Source organism: Macrobrachium rosenbergii, chromosome 12 (genome assembly GCF_040412425.1).
Source record: "Macrobrachium rosenbergii isolate ZJJX-2024 chromosome 12, ASM4041242v1, whole genome shotgun sequence".
Taxonomy (NCBI): Eukaryota; Metazoa; Arthropoda; class Malacostraca; order Decapoda; family Palaemonidae; genus Macrobrachium; species Macrobrachium rosenbergii.
In genome coordinates, this window is record NC_089752.1 from 39,555,577 (window position 1) to 39,568,076 (window position 12,500).

The 12,500-nt window shown below is 35.2% G+C and overlaps 1 long non-coding RNA gene across 6 annotated transcripts in view; it reads right to left on the bottom strand.

Moving 5' to 3' along the window:
• Positions 1 to 11,222, bottom strand: part of LOC136843635 (uncharacterized) — a 668,266-nt gene extending 657,044 nt beyond the window's left edge. For 4 of the 6 annotated variants that reach the window (XR_010854616.1, XR_010854617.1, XR_010854615.1 and 1 more), the window contains exon 1: positions 11,121 to 11,222. This is a non-coding gene — a long non-coding RNA (uncharacterized lncRNA). The remainder of the gene's footprint in view (positions 1 to 11,120) is intronic. The other 2 variants (XR_010854620.1, XR_010854618.1) reach the window with 1 other exon arrangement.
• Positions 11,223 to 12,500: the final 1,278 nt, after the last annotated feature.

The following is a 12,500-nucleotide window of genomic DNA, read 5'->3' on the forward strand; positions in this document are numbered from 1 at the left end:
ATATCATAATATACAGTATATGTATATATAGATTCATATATATATATAATATATATGCTGCAATATTTCATAGACGCAAAAGTCCCTTGAGAAAAAATCTTACAAAACTGCCAGATTCAGACAAAATGTAAAATTATATAACAAATATATATATATAAAATTACGTTAAAAATATATATATATATATATATATAATATTTATATATACATATATACAATGGATGTATGGAATAACTAATATGTACCAACATAACCCTGAAACACATGGAACAATTTCAACGAAACTCGGTATACATTTAACTTCATATCTTGAAAAGAATACTGTGGGGATAAGACATCTCTGGCACCAAAGGACACCAAAGGGAGGCGGGGGTTGGAACGGCTATCCTGAAATGGGCTGGTTCTGCACGTAGACTTTGTAACTAAATAAACTCTACAGGTTTATCATACCTCATTTCAGTATTCATATAACTCACTAACTGGAAAAGAATACTGTGGGGAAGGGGGTAAGACATCACTGGCACCAAAGGGGGTGAAGGTGGGAAGGAGTAACATGTAAAAATAACTGAAAATACCAGATATTAGTGTTTAATCCATAGTTTTCGAGGTCGCTGAGATAAATAGTGACACTCCCAATGCCTTTCAAGTCCAAGTTCAGCCCCAATAGGAAAGGGGGTGAGAAAGGGTGAAAAATAAAATGTCAAAAATGACAAATATGAGTGTCTAATCCATAGTTTTCAAGGTTGCTGAGATGAAGAGTGACACTTCCAATGCCCTTTAAATCCAAGTTCAGCCCCGAAAGGGATGGGGTGAGAGAAGGGGTGAAATGTAAAATATCAAAAATGTTTGGCAGCGTAACTGAAACAACAATTAAAGAGAGAGAGAGAGAGAGAGAGAGAGAAATTTATCAGCTGTCATTCAGAATTTTCCTGGCAGTATGTTCAAATATAGATATATATACATATATATATATATTATATATATATATATATATATATATATATATATATATTATATATATATATATATATATCATATATACAACTTCAATTACGGTAGAAATTTTGGTATATAATAAATATATATTATATATTTTAATTTTAGGATATAAGATATTGTTTAAAAATTTGCATAATATTTTTATTGAAATAGGGACCCTTGTTGAGAGATATAAAAACAGAAATTAAATAACTGACTTTTATCGTAGGACACAATGGATCAAGAAAATTTCTACAAAGGTTATTTCAGGTGCTTGAAACAGATTCAAATTAGATGCTGTTATGCTTGTAAAAGCAGCTGTTACAGATGATTAGGCATAATTTTAGTTTAAAATATCATTTACACAGTTTACAAACTTTTAGATTTATTGAGAAGCCTGACATACGCCGAGAAGGAAGATAGCTATTAACGACTGGATAGAAAGGATAGGAATATAAGATTTATGCCAAAGACCAAGCGCTGGGACCTATGAGGTCATCCAGCACTGAAAGGAAAATTGAGATTAAAGGAGGTTTGAAAGGTGTAACAGGAGGAAACTTAACAGTTGCACTATGCAACAAATTGTTAGGAGAGGGTGGAAAGTAAGATGGAAGAAAGAGAATATGAATGGAGGTACAGTAAAAGTAATGAAAGAGGTTGCAGCTGGGGCCCAAGGGACGCTGGAAACAACCTTAAGTAATGCCTACAGTGCATCGCGTGAGGTGCACTGATGGCACTACTCTCTACGTGGATTAACGATTGTGTTTCTTCTATAATTTTGCAATAATCTAGAGAGAGAGAGAGAGAGAGAGAGAGAGAGAGAGAGAGAGAGAGAGAGAGAGAGAGAGAGAGAAAAGATAGAACTTATATGAGAAAATTATTAAAAAGAAGAGCAAGAAGGGGACTAACGACGCCATCTCTCTGTCATGTTTGTGGCTACGAGTTCCTGTAGAAAACAGACATCAGATCCTTCTTCCGTCAGTCATCTCCCAACTGCGCATCATTCACGTTATGAAGACAACTCTTCCTACTCTATTAACAGCGCCACTACTAAATTTATCACGAGCAATTATGCATCCCGTCCTTCCATTATCAACATTATTTTCCCCTCCACTGAAACGCTGAGCTCACTTCCAAGGGTAAACAGACTTAGCTCCATCGTCATCATTATCATCATCATCATCATCATCATTATCGCATTAGATACGAAAAACAGAACTCTTTCTAATAGGTAACAAAATTTGGAAGAATATTAAGAATGTCATTAATAATGAGGAAGGTGAAAAACAGCTTCATAATTACAAGTCTTTATCAAGCAGACAATCAAAGAACGTGGGTATCACAAACGAAATTCACACACCCACTTGTACCATCACGTCTGTTAAATTCTAAGCGTTTGCTTAACAAATGCGTTTTTTCATACGATGAATGAGGGCCTTGAATCCCTTGCAAAAGGTATAAATCACGAAAAGGGTTTGTGAAACACATTACATAAGCGTGTGGTATTCTAGACCAACGTCCGGTTTCAATCTTCAATCGATGAGAACCTAGTCTTGTTCCGGTATTGTGTGTATAGTCTAATCTGTAGTGTTGAGGGACTATTTCTCGGGTATTGTAGACAGTTGTCTCAAGTTCAAGGTTAAACTGCTTCAAGTTAACCAACGACTTGGTTCAATGTTTTCATTTACTTTTTGCCGTAATCTGACTAATTCAGTCTTTACTGGGTCTCCCTGGATTCGCTGTAATGCTTGGAAATACAGTCCCATAGGTGACTGCACTTCTGTTGCGTTATTAATTAATTGTTGAGAGTAAGCTGGTTGTAGCCAGGTCTTTCCCTTTACTTAAAAAAAAAATTCAATTGCCTACGCATGATATTAGTAGCTGTACTTCCTAAACCAATCTCCAAATAAACCAGTTCCGTGCACAAGGCATTCCTTACGCCTAGAATATCTTTTAGAGTCCCCAAGCATATTTTATTCGCCAGCTTCATATTCAAGGTCCACTATGATTCAGCACCATAAAACAGGAAACTATTCAAAGCTCAAAGCTGCAGACTATACCTTTCATTTCACGTACGAAGGTGGGTCATTGTTTTTCTTCTAAATGATTGAAATTTGTGAATTTTCATGCCTCTACGTAGATGTTCTTCAGCTTGTTCATGTATACTTGCATTCATAATTGTGTTGCCTAGATACACATAACTATAACACCACTGAACAGATACACTGTTACATTTCGAAGGGTCTCTGTCATTTATGTTTACACTGAAATATCTCGTTTTTCCTCCACTGATTTTCATGCTATGTGTATTGCAGTAGTTTAATACTTGTTGAAATTTCCAAATTGCACCCTCTCTCGTTGTACTAACTATAATAGTATCGTCCATTAAAAGTAAATCATGAAGGAGCCCAAGCCAATCATCCTTTCCATAATCCTTTATCATTCGAATCATTAGGTTCACATTAACAGTAAATTTTAAATTGCTCTTCACATGTTAAACCCACATCCCAAGCAGGACCTCAATCAATTTGAACTTCAATATCGACTGAGTCTGAACTTTAGGTTTGAATCTTGTTATCATATAATTTTGGGAATGAGGGCATTATATTTATCCCTCGATAATTACTCGGGTCCACGGGATTAACTTTCTTGAAAATTGTAAATAACTTTGACTTCATCCATCTATCAGGATAACATATATAAAAATAAGATTTAAGATATATATAAAAACGTCAATCCGTAAGTCTTTTAGCAGCTTCAGTATCCCAAGACAGATTCCACCCGGTCCAGCTCCTTTGTTTCCTTTTAACAATCTAACTGAATCTCGTACTTTCTCTCTGAAATGGCGTCATCCAGTATTGAGATTTAAACATCGTTCATGACGTTTGACTCGTTCTAACTTTCAGAAAAAAGCGTCTCAAAATAAGTAGCAAATGCCTGACTAGAGGGTGATTCGTTAGTATTTTGATCAAATGTCCCCCTCCAGTTGATAGCAAACCACAATTGGCGTGAGTCCTTCTCTATCAATCATTTCCATCTATTTTCTTGAGGTACTGGTATATCATTCTGCCTCAAAGGCTTTCTTGCCTTCACGGCATTTTCATATATTGTGTTATCTAAGTTCTCGCACAGTGTTCACATCAAATTCATCTCCATCATTGAGTACAAATGCCCCGAGATCCAACACAAACGAAGAAAATTTTTCTACATCCAGTCTATTTGGCATAACTACCCTTATGTTGCAATCGGAAGTCTCGTGACATTCCAAAGATGATTTTAACAAGAGCTGATCGTTCAGCTAATTTGTGAATAACAATGAATCACTCTTAATTTTAACAATTATAGGTGCATGATTTGAAGGCAATAGGTTATCAGGTACTATTTCAAAGACTTCGAAACAAATTAAACATTTCACTGGGCACAGTACCCAGTCTATCTGCGATTTCCATTGTCGATTTAACGGTACGGTAAGCCACCATTTAAAGTCAATAATCCTTTTTTCAAATGATTTATAGGAGTAAGATTAAGTTTTGTACATAATTCTCTTATCACTCGTCCATGATTATCAATGACTGGGTCCGGTTAGTGGAGTATGCATGCCATATAAGTCTATTTAGTATAGTTTAACAGTTATAGTCAAGGTTAAATTACTATTTGAGTCTCTTATAGTCAAAGTTTAATTTCTATTTGAGTCCCTTATAGTCAAGGTTAAATTCCTATTTGAGTCCCTTACGTACTTTACAAACTAATTTTAAAGACTTTTCATACGTTTTAATACACTATGTAAATCTTGCACGTTCTATGTCTGTAGAAACGAGTTTTGTAACAACAATTATCGTCATACATATCTGAATTTATATCAAATGATAACTTCATGACGCTTAACCAAAACATTAACAAAGACAGAACTCTAGGTCTCAAAAAGGGCGTCAGCAACGGTATCTTCATTCCTACATGAAGATTTGATTAGATGTTCGCATAAATTAATTTTTGCAATTATCTGACGAATAAAATTTCGTTTATAGCTAATCTCATTCTATATTCAAGGTTTAATAGCTGTAAACTATTAAACTACAACTGCATGTAAACTGACCTTAAAATGAGGACGGTACTAGTTATAAAATCAAACAGGAAACAAAATCGAAGCATAAGAATATCTAAACGCCAACTATTACACTTATTCCTGACTTTCTCAAGGAACTTTGTTTTGCCTTTCCCTGACATTCATGTCTGGGACTGGTGACAGAAAAATAAAAGGCAGAGAGTTATTTACTTAGCAAACCTGACGTCCATGGCAGCTGCGAAGGAGAGAAGAAGTTTTTTTCCATTTCCAAGAAAGGAAATCCATCAGAGAGAGAACAAAATTTCCAAACGAAACTGAGTCACTCAGTGGGCAACACATCAGGATCAGACTGTGGTCTCGAATGGGGAACAAGAATGTTTTAAATGATAATAAAAATTACTAAAAAACTAAGTAAAACAGAAATTATTAATTTTGATTTCTTACAATAACTAATACTTTAAAATTGTGCAACAGGATATAAAATTGTAACATTGGAAATTCTGTCCAATTGTAAAACATTTGAAATTTACCAATCAGCTATGTAATTATTAATTACGTGTTTTGGGTTTAATAAAAAAACAGCGAGGACTTACAATAACTAATGGAAACTTTAAAATACTGTTCTCACTGATTTTAACTTAACATCGTTCAGAGAGAAATTCATAAGATATAAAATAAAATTGAAATATCACAAGAAATTCTGTAACTGAGATTCCAAATGCGACTTTTTCAAGAGCAGGTAGCATATGAGAAGTGACTTTTCTCAGGTAGCTCTCTCTCTCTCTCTCTCTCTCTCTCTCTCTCTCTCTCTCTCTCTCTCTCTCTCTCTCTCTCTTGGTTGGACGGGAGCGAATTTGAAGACTAAATATTTGTCCAAGACAGAAAATAAACAGAAATTTCTCTTCTATTCGAAAAGGGAACCTGGCTGAGAACGGTTGGATATGGCAAGATTCTTGAATACCTCAAGCAATAAAACTTTTCAAGTCAAACACAATGGAAAATTTCGAATAGCAACTGAAACTTTTTTATATCCAAATCCATCTCCTACCCAAAAGAATGATTGATATTATTCCAGGTGTGAATAAAAACTTAATAGCATAAATAAGAAATAGCTTAGTTACCTACGGCCTCTTTTAATGATATCCTAAAATACCGCTGACTTCTCTGGATTATGTAATAGTCTTACCACATCAAAAACTAACGTAGCCAGAACATGTCTCTCGCAGTGTTCTGGTCGGCTGAAACTGTTTTCCCTCTGAAGTCAAGTGAATTTCTGATTCAAAATGCAGTTCCACATCGGTCAGTTAATTGTTTACTTCATTTACAATGTAAAGGAATTTTCTGGTAGCTCGAGGTCTCCAAAGCCGCTAAGATCTCATAAGAAAAATCTTGTTTCACTGAACAGGCATCACTGTCCAGAAGTAAAAGCCAAGAAAAACTCATCAAATATTCAACTAACGCCCCCATCTTTTGAGCCTAAGGGGGAAAACTTAAACATAACAAATCTAATTTCTATTGTCTGGAATAAAAAATATAAGATCCGTGACGAATTGAATTTTGCCAATGAAATATTTCTCTGCACTTCCAAAATTTGGTGCGATTTTAATATATTTGATAACAGAAAATTTTACAAAATGAAAAAAAAATCATACGTAAACTTAACAGAAGTGAAAATTTCAAGACCATAATTTCGATAAAAGTCGACTTCCGTGATGTAGAGAAGCTTGTAGAAACACACCTGTTAAGATAAAGAATATTAAATAAGATTCCATTTCGGAAATTTCAGCCTTCTAACGACCTTTAATATTCATTTGAAAACAAGTCCATATTTTAAAATCGCATATGGCATTCCATTTTTTCCTTAAATTACCTTATTTTCATCCTAGGACAATTACATCTCTCATAAATCTACTGAATTTTCCCTTATTTTCCATCTCAGGCTATTTTTCTTAAGTCAACGTTTGTTCTAAAGTGAACCATATATTTTCCTTAAATTTTATTTTCATTTATCTCCATTGCCCTCAAGTTCCTAAATCAAGGCTTACTTTTATTCTTTCAATTTCACTTAGTAATTGTGTTCGAGTCGCTATGTCTAGGTTAAAGAAAAATACCTTACGGACCTAGATATGTATATATTATATTTAAGTATATTTCTAAAGAAACTTTCTGTTTCTTTAGATAAATTGGATATGAAGGTTTGTACAAGTACCTGGCTTAACCCAAAGAACTGAATGAACGGAATTATTTTATTTATTATTATACAGAAGATGAACCCTATTCATATGGAACAAGCCCACAGGGGCCATTCACTTGAAATTCAAGCTTCCAAAGAATATGGTGCTCATTAGGAAGTAAGAGAAGGTAAAGGAAATGGAGAAAGAAGAGATCTCACTTATTAAAAGGAAAAAATAAATTAATAAATTAATAAATCGATAAGAATAAATTAAAATGTAAGGATAATAGTATTATGGAAGTGATGCATTGCATCTTCGCTTGAACTTTGAAGTTCTAATTACACGACACCCTCAGGGAGACTGTTCCACAGTTCAACGGTTTGAGGAATAAAGGACCTCTGGAACTCAGAAGTTCGACACTGAATCTGGTTGCTCTCGGCAGGAAAAGCGGATCAGTGATCAATTGTGAAGTGAAAGGTGTCTTTTAAAATACAACTTATGAAAAAGTGACTAGCAAGAGACCATCCGTCGATGGTCCAAGTCATAATTGGTAATATTAGGAAACAGAAACCGACCACTAACTACCACCGATGAAATTAGTCAGTCTGCTACAGGAGATTAAGAACTTCCACAAAAAACTACAGGCTTTGTTTATATTAGATATATGAACAAAGTTTACGCCAAACAATTTAGCTCTACATCATACAAATGGTCCAAAATAAAGGGAAGACAACAAATAATTTTCTACCCATATACGCTGCACAACATGGGGGGGACACCTATGAACTTCTGATCAACAAACGTCACAAAACGTTAAGACAACGAAATTCCAATCTATAAATGTCACGTAACGCACACATTTCCCTGAGGAAAACTTCTCAAAATACAAAGCACAACTCTGAATTAGCGAGAACAAACGTGCTAGGATTAAAGATTCCAGAAGGCTTGGATTAAAAGGAACCTAGATTTAAAAGGAGGAGTAATGTTGAAGGTTGGAAGAGAATACTCTGGAAACATAATATTATGAAGAGGTAATAGAACTCAAGAGATTCTGATTGCAGAAAATAAATAGCAGGAATAATATGGATACGTTACCTTATCAACAACGACCACAAAAAAGTTGCTTGTATTTAAAAATAATTCTGGTATTGGGTTTGTTCTATAATAAATAAAATTCTGGAAAGGAAAAACCAAATGCAAATAGTAAAATGCTAAATAATGTAATAAAAATCAGTTCCATTAATACAATGAAACAATGCTGCAGACTGGGAAATAAAAAATTAAAACCTGAAAAAAGGCTTATCCTAAAAACTACCTTCCTTACAAAGGCTCTTGAAATACTTTTCATTTCCCTCGCATCTCTTGATCTTCCTCTTCTCCCAAAGACTCCTTTTCTTTTTGTTATCCTGGAGGCTTCCAATTTGCTCCTGGATCAGAGGCTAACAACTGGTAGGCCAGCAGAAAATATTCTTTTTCGGTCATAGATTTATATCATCCTAAGTTTTTATTTATTTATTTATTTTTTTTTACTTCCTACAACGCTTTTTTTTTTTTTATACTTCTTACTTCCTAAAACGTGTGCTTATTTGCTGTCGAGGTGATACTGGAAACAAAACCTTTTCTCATGGTAGTGCGTTTTTGTACTTGAAATATGCGTCCCTTTTCCTCCAGTAGCATTGTAACAAAGCACAACTTCTTTTAAATGGAAATAAGCTATGCGCACCTGTGTTTATGTGCGTGTGTGCGCGCGCAGTTCACAAAGAAATGAAAGAAGGGAAAATAAAGGCCGTGAAAGAAATATGATAATGATACTGATGATAAAGCAACATCCCCATCGACCAGTGTGTGTGACAAAAAATACCCCACCTCCGTCCCACATAAAATATCATTTGGTTACCAAAACCACACCACATCTCTTCCCGATTTCCCATTAACAGCGATTTCCAACCAAGATTATTTACTCTCGACAGTAAAATTCATTTGCATAACTGAGCAAAAAGGTTGCAGGCGTCTAAACAAAAAGGTATGAAAATGGTAACACACAAATTCGTCTCATGGTGGGAAGGTAGCCTGTAATGCTCGCAAATTTGAGACCTAACGAATCCTAAATCAACTGAGGAGTTGGTTATACGCAGCAGAGGAGGAAGAAAGGAAACCCCGATGAATGGAGTAAACACAGAAATAGTAAAAAGAAGATGGTAAAGGATAAACTGTCACAGCAATGTACAGGGGTATAAAAATGGTGGCCAAAAGTGGAAAGAACCAGGGATAATAAACAAAACGTAAGTACACTGGTAATGACATTGTTCTATTTTCATCTAAACAATCCCAAATCATAAAACTGGGAAGGCGGAGAGTGTGCTTAGGGGGTGAGGTTTGGGGGTTATGGGAAGGTAAGAAAAGGTGGAAGAAAGCTTCGCCCAAGGCTGACTGCCATCAAATGCCATTTTGTCTACCATGTCTCACTGGCTTGGCTTTTCGACTCTCATACGTAAGTCCCTACGCCTTCCAACTGGCTAAGATCTGTCTAAGTTTACTTAATAACAGTATTACCATTTCATACGCGGTTATCCTTACAAGTTCTGATATCAAATGGCGTACGGAACGTGATGCCTGGCATGAGGCCCAAATACTAGCCTACTTACCTAGACGATCTTAGACCCATGGAAAGTAGGCGCATTATACCGCGACCGTCTGGGTTAATTCCACTTTACTTCCTTGCTAGCTTTACGCATCTGTCCGTTTGTGCAGAAAATTATCAATAATGAGTTCAAATCTGTCTGTATTTACGTATCCATATCAGTGGGTTCAGATTAGAGTATACTGTGAAGTGTAACTAACCAACTCCCCGGCGTTACTAGCGTCAAACATATGCATTCCGTGAACCATACAACAGGAATTTTCACGTTTAAAAAAACGACCTGATCCCTCCATACACCCTACCACACAAGTGTGCTGGCATAAGGTCGGCTCCACGTAAACCATCCTCCATCCCCTCCCCCCCTGTGGCTCAAGGGGATGACCTGAACATTACCCTGAAATTATTCTTTCTTTGTGGCAGTATGCTAAACGGACTACACTGACAGCTGAGTGGTAACGAGCTTAACAGAAGCTACTAACTGGTACCCTGGGCAAGGAAATTGGGGAAAACGTGATATACTGAATGGGGCATGGATACATGGAAAGAATGGCATTTATCGGTCTAGGTTATGCCAAAAATTAACTCAACATTACATCTCCGGTGATAATCTAAACTAATAGTATATTAAACGGGAGAATCCACAAAAGGATATATAGAGGAAAAAGGGAAATGATGAACGTTGAGTGTACAATAAAAACTCTGAGGTCTAAGTGAGTTCTAAACGACTTAGAGGAAAGTATGCCGTAGAAGACTTTGGGGTTCCCAGAACATCAGTTAACCTACATAACCTGGCTATACAAGATTATATCTAGGCTATGTCAAATGAGGTATTCTAGTCCAAGTCTAAGGTTGAAAATGATATTGCAGCAGAGCCACATTCCAATATTTTCACCATAGTGCCACAAAATGTAATTAAATATACTATCCTTTGCATTATGCATTACTCGAACTTAGGTTTAAAGTAGTATAGGCCTATGTTCCTTCATTAGGCTACCGACGGCTATCCATACCTTTGTCCATTATATTTTCTATCTGGTTATGGACGTTTATGATGATTCACATGCATGCAATGGCAAAAAAACATTCATTACGGTGAAAAAATAGCAGAGAATCAAGTCTTAAAAATCATGGTTTACATTGCAAAAGAGGCCTAATCCTGGCAAGCAGCTGAACCTTTACTTTCTGTCTCTATTTCGTACATTACAACCACTAATCCCTCGCCTATTTCATCTCTGATAGTACTGTAATAGACATGCAAACTCACCAACGCAGGTACAGACGTAACACCGAAATGGGAAGCCGAACCGTGAGTAAACCCACAAACACTGCTTTATAACACACTGACATGGGAACAGCTGAGCTGCCGCGTCGCTGGGCATTGTGGGAAATGCTGGCCGTTTTCTTTCCATTGGCGGAGAACTAAACCAAATTCGTAGACAGTTCCCTAAGTCAATATTATTATCATTCAGTTCAGATGTCAATTTTAATGGATAGTTAGAATGAATTATTATATAAAGATTCCATTCTCATTTTAGATACGATAAGCGTTAGATATTATGAAGACAGTCACTGCGACAGGACAAGGATGTAAACAGATTTACGAAATGAAATATCAAGTTTCATACAGTATAAAATTATATAATTTCATTACTTATATCTAACTTGCACAGCACTTAAAAGTCGGTCTTATAGTTAGAAGAGAGAGAGAGAGAGAGAGAGAGAGAGAGAGAGAGAGAGAGAGAGAGAGAGAGATTTAATAAAAACTTGTAAAACCGAACAAGTTAACTGACGTACGCCATATTCCCATCACTCGCATCCAGAAGGATTTCTCGGGGATGAAAACAAAAAACTTCCTCAGTATCCTGCTCACTGTAATTTCTTTCGTCTGTCTGTTTAGTTACAATTAGGTATAATACATACCTATCATCGTTGAACCAACTGAATTCGGAGGATTCCGAATGGTGTCAGTCTTTCGAAAGAGTTTGTCAAGGATGGAATTCATTAAGCAAAATCCACGTTGATATAATTAAGATACGGTGATGAGTTGGGACAATTTACCTCACTAATGAAGGGGATTACCCAGATGAGACCTAAGAAAATTACGTAATGACATCGTTAACAGTTACGGGCAACATCTGAAGTACTGAAGCCTAAACAGTGTTTATACATACAGACACATTTTGTTGTTACATCTCAAGCATGTGTCATCACGGTAACTATAATTAGGGAAAATACGACTTATTAACATACGTATATACATATATACTTATATATACGTGTGTGTATGTATATGTATATATATATATATAGTATATATATATATATATATATATATATATATATATATATATATATATATATATATATATATATATATATATATATATGTAAAGTTAAGTATATCAGTATATGTGTGTATGTATGTATGTATATATATTTATGTGTGTACATGTTATACACACTACACACACACATTACACACACATATATATATATATATATGAGGAACATATATATATATATATATATATATATATATATATATATATATATATATATATATATATATATATATATATATATATATATATATATATATATATATATATATATATAGAGAGAGAGAGAGAGAGAGAGCCCTTTA